The following is a 5,348-nucleotide window of genomic DNA, read 5'->3' on the forward strand; positions in this document are numbered from 1 at the left end:
CAATATAGCCAAAGGAGGATCAAAATAATAAACCACTTTCCTCTGCATGGACAGCCCCAACTTTGCAAAAGCATCCGCAACTCCTTTGCATTCCCTAAGCACGTGTATAAAACTGACAACCATGGGAAGAACATTCCACTCCTTTATTGCTTGAACAACATGATGGCAAGGATGGTCCACATCACAACCTTCCACTATCAAATAGATTGCCTTTGCATACTCGGGCTGGACCTCTATATCAAAGAGGCCACTCTGTCTAGCAAAAAAAATGAGAATGTTGCAATGGCAGAACATAACACCTTTTGTAGGTTTTTGAGGCGTAATCAACCAAGAGTAAAATAATTTTTTAAATAACGAATTAAAGCAACTCTCAAAAGCTTTCATAGCTCAGTTGGTTAGAGCACCCGTTTAGTAAGCGGGAGGTCTTGAGTTCGACTCTCAATGAAAGCAAAATTTCTTTTGTTTTTTTCTGTTCCCTTTCTGGGTTGGCTATTGCGCATACTTGTTCAATGAACCGATTCTTGTTTATTTTTGAGGAATTAATCAATCGATTCTATTTGGCCATTTTCGTGTAAGAAAGAAGAATTAGCTCAATATAATGGCGCATGCGGGTATGATTTCATTTTATTACAGACTTTTAAGAATGTGGAAATTTATTTGAATTCGTTTAACATGATATGAATAAAAAAATTAAACACGTGTGTTTAAAAAAAATTAAACACGTGTGTTTTAAAAAAATTAAACACAACACAAAAATAAAACTAATTAAATTAGGCTTGCTTGAAACTGAAATAAAAAAAAATGCAAAACCTTAGTACATAGGATTGAGATAAAGATTGTAAATAATAAAAAAAGGACTTCTTAAAATACTTTAACCAACTCTAGTAATATATCGGAACAATAAAATCCTATCACTTCTATATATTTTAAAACCATCCCATTTCTTTGTTTCAATCTCTTTTTCAAAACAAATTCTGTTTAAGAGTTTTAAAGTCTAAATAATACATGCATTAACCTTTTTTTTTAGACACTCTATGGATTAATCTTAAACAACTAACGAAATGACATGGAATAGTACTAAATTTAAAATTACATCCAACATAACAAGTGTCTATATTTAATGCATATGCATGACATTAATGCATTAATGTGGACTCTTATTGTTTTTTATTATAAAATTATTTTTTGCACATTTTAATAAATAAATATATATTTTCCAATGCAATTCCTCTCTCAACATTTTTAAAATCCGTTCTATCTCTTCGTCAATGCAAAATCAGTTAAGTAGTTGTCTTTAATTTGCCATAGATAGATTGACCTCTTAAGAAACTCTTTTCTCCAATACTAAAATATTTTTTTAAACAACATTTTCATCTAAATCTTAAAATCATAGTCTAAATACTGTAAAAAAAAAAAATCAAAGTCTAAATGACACAGTCAACTATCGATATAAATTTTTATTATAATATTTTGAAATTATAGTTTGTGGTTTCGATATGTTAATTTCTAAAAAGACTTTAAGTTTGTTAGAATATATAGAAGGGTCTTTATTGACCTATTTAATTTTTTATTATAAAATAATTTTTTAAAATAAAAATTTAAGATTGATTTTTTTAAAAAAAAATGGTGATGTGATTAAGACCATAAATATAATTTTAGAATATGCAATAAGTTGTATTAGAAATCATAGAGGAGTATAATTGCAGACTAAAACAAAAGTAGTGTACAAATTATATATGTAAAAAAATATATTATTAGATTAAAATTAATTGTTACAAAATTTATTATGTAAACTTATATGTGTATTAAATATACATTAAAAAATTTAGTGTTATATATAATAATATTAATTATCTTATAACATAATTAACTTATTAGCTTAATTAGTTAGAGCGTCGTATTAATAATGCAAAAGTCACACATTCAATTGTCAATCCGTAAGGCGTCATTACAAATTCGTAATCTCTATGAGCTTTACGGAAGGACAATGTTGGAATTGTCCAAAATTTGCTAGGTGTACAAGAAAAAAGTTGGGTACACAAAGAAAAATCATTGATTTCATCACAAAGAAATGTCAATGTGGTCCATTTAGGAGGTCATCTAAAAGGATAAAAAGAAATTATTTGAGAGCGATCCTGAGTCACATCCACAATGGAATTGATTATTGATTAAGATGTATCATCAACTAATGTCTAGTCCTTCACCAAAGCTAGTAAGTAGCTACAATGGTGTGAGTTTGCTTTGCATGGTATGGTGGCTTTTTCAAACTTCTTTTTGGGTATCTGTATCATCAACAATCCCATTTCGCAGTGACCCATGCATTGTTCTTTTCTTGTCTAGTTGTATCTGGCCTAAATTCAATCACACCTTGGTTTGCGATGAAATTTTTTATTTTTTATTTTCATAAATAGGATATGATTCAAACTGATTCAAATACATTACTTTGTATGACTTGCAAGCATGATCAAAGACATGCAAGGAATTTAAGTTGAATACACTACTAAAAAAACATATTTGATAACAATTTTAAGGATAATACAAAGACGATTTTCAATCGTCTTTGAAGTCAACGTCGTGAAAAGTCAACACTTTTCACGAGGGTTCCTAAAAAATCGTCTTAGAAAAATTACAATTCAAAGACGGTTTTTAGAAAAATAAATGTTTTAGAATGGTGACATTTTAAGACGATTTTCAGTGAAATAGAATAAATTTAAAAAAAATAAAAAAATGAGAATTTTAAGATGGTTTTTGGAAAAATCGTCTTATAATGTCTACAATATAAGACGGTTTTCCAAAGAATCGTCTTAAAATGTATTTTAATAAAAAATTTAAATAAATCAAGGATTTTAAGACGATTTTTCTAAAAATCATCTTAGAATATCTACATTCTAAGACGATTTTTCAAATAAATGTCTTAGAATGTTTTTTTAAAACAAAAATTAAATAAATTGAGGATTCTAAAATGATTTTTTCAAAAACCATCTTAAAATGTCTTTTTAAAAAAATCTAGTGATAACCAAGTGTAACAAATAAGAAAAATACTAGATAACCAATTTTTTTTCACTGCTCCAAATAGTTTATCAATAACAAATTCAATCGTAGAATCTAGTGATTAAAACACTAGCATTTATCTTGCATAAAACAATGAGACTAAAGTAATTTAGAGAAATTATAGGCAAAAAGGATTATAATGCATGAAGTGGATTTTATAAAATTTGTAAGCAAAAAATTAATGTGGCTACGCATGCAACTTTCCAGGACAATCGTTGGATCTCCTAAAGTTGTAGTAAATAGAAAATATCAAGAAGATATTTATCTACTAGTCACCTTAGTGTCACTCATTTTCTATAATTTTTTATTTTATTGTACTATTCCAAATTTATAACTAAGTGTTATTTAATAATATAAATTATTTTATGGACAGTAAGTATTAATTCTAAATGTCAGTGTTAGCATTCCAGTGAAGCAAAACAAAATCACTTGATAATTTGGTTTGGTCTTTTCTTAAAAGTAACATGCTAATTTTTTTTATTTTTTTTGGAAATAAAGTGACATGCCAACTTACTAACAAAAAGTAGTGATAGTCAATAATATTTCTAGATATGAAAAATCTAAATGTTGAAAAGCATAAAATACATTAAATTTATTGATGTTAGGAAAAAAAATTAAATGAATTTTTGTATGGGATGCACCAATATAGAATTAAAAGACATATTTTTAAATAAGAAAATCTCAAATTATTGAAAAAAAAACTGCAACTATTCAAAGATAAAGAATAACAACCACCAGAGGCATTAAGGCAACAAACAAGGATTCTGAATCACCTAAAGAAAAATCATGTAGATTAATTCACTTCAAAATACATTTTCATTTATGAGCAAAGAGATTTCACATATCCTTCAACAGTTTATAAGTTTAAGACTACTTAACAAACAAAAGCTTACAATTTTTATTGACCAGTTTATCTCATATACTATCTTATGATAGTTCTTTATTCCACAAAAGAAGGGAGATGTTAGACCATCAATAATCAATGCAAATCTTTATTGTCTTTGTGATACACTTTAACGCTAGGTAGTTACCCTAACACATTTATGGCTCAAGGACAATGTTAAGAGAGGAAGAGGTAGAGGTGCTATATTGGCCCCTAGATATAGTGGAAAATAGACAAGAGTTTTCACACTTCCCAAGATAAATATAGGTGAAACTGAGGAATCAAAGTAAAATTTACTTTGACACTTGGAGAATTGAAACTATTTCAGGAGAATTAATGGAAGCATTTGAGAATGTCAAACTTTATGAGCCTTTAAGATAATAGGTGGGTTAAACAAAAGGATAGATATTTTAGAATATAAACTTTGGCTTAAATTTGAAGCTCGAGCAAGAATAAGGTGCACATTATTGTGAGAAAAATTGCAAGATAATGTGATCAAGGTTACAACTAGCATACAAACTCCTAGATGTGTAATTAAAAAAACTTATAATAGACTAACTGTTAGGTTCACATAGTGAACCTCTTGGGATTTGAGGTCCAAAAATACTTAGCCCATTGGTCCAAAATCTACCCTAAGGCTCATGAGAACTCTAGGGTCTTCTCCTGCATCTCTGACCCAATATTCTTGGAGTCTCCTAGCCATGGCTCTGGTGATGGGTCCCCTCCTTGGGAGGATTGCATCAGAACAGATATAAAATTTCCCAAAAATTTCAATCATTACGACAACATCATTCACAATTTTTATTCATCAATAGCAAATATATCCCATCCCATTAGTTTCAAACAATTTTTCTTGGAAATCAACATGCAACAGGGACAGACATACATTCCCATAATTGGGTTCCCTAACCCCAACTATGGTATCAAAAATTGTAAACCAACAATAAACTCCTCTCACCTATCTATATCTCTTTGTTAGTTCCTCGTGGCATTATTCTGAAATCTCTTGGGTTCACATCCTTTGTTCCAAACATAGAGCTCAATATACCAAATTGAAGACAATTCAATATGGATTTGAAAGACAAGGTTCATATTAACATTCGAGGTCAAACATCCATTCAATTTTAAAAAGGCACTAAAATGGTGTTTTGGGTTTTGCATCAAAGAGACGTCATTTTGAAATTCTGATCACGCTAATATGATTGGGGTTCTACAAAGGTCACAAAAATGACTTTAATTTTTTTAAAAACAATACAACTTTTATAACGTCTCATTTTCAAAGGAAGTGTAAAAACATCCAGTAACGGTACCTAAATCACAAGATACTAAGAGAAGCTCAAACTAACTAAGAGAAGACAAGGAAATCATGGTTACCTCAAAGAAACCACGAAAGGAGGGTCGAAAGTTCCATTCT

General features: G+C 29.1%; 1 non-coding gene across 1 annotated transcript; it reads left to right on the top strand.

Moving 5' to 3' along the window:
- The first annotated feature begins 376 nt into the window (after window positions 1-376).
- On the top strand, window positions 377-450 carry TRNAT-AGU. The gene has a single exon. It is a non-coding gene; the product is annotated as a tRNA-Thr (tRNA).
- Window positions 451-5,348: the final 4,898 nt, after the last annotated feature.

Source organism: Glycine soja, chromosome 15, assembly GCF_004193775.1.
Source record: "Glycine soja cultivar W05 chromosome 15, ASM419377v2, whole genome shotgun sequence".
In the NCBI taxonomy this organism is placed as follows: Eukaryota; Viridiplantae; Streptophyta; class Magnoliopsida; order Fabales; family Fabaceae; genus Glycine; species Glycine soja.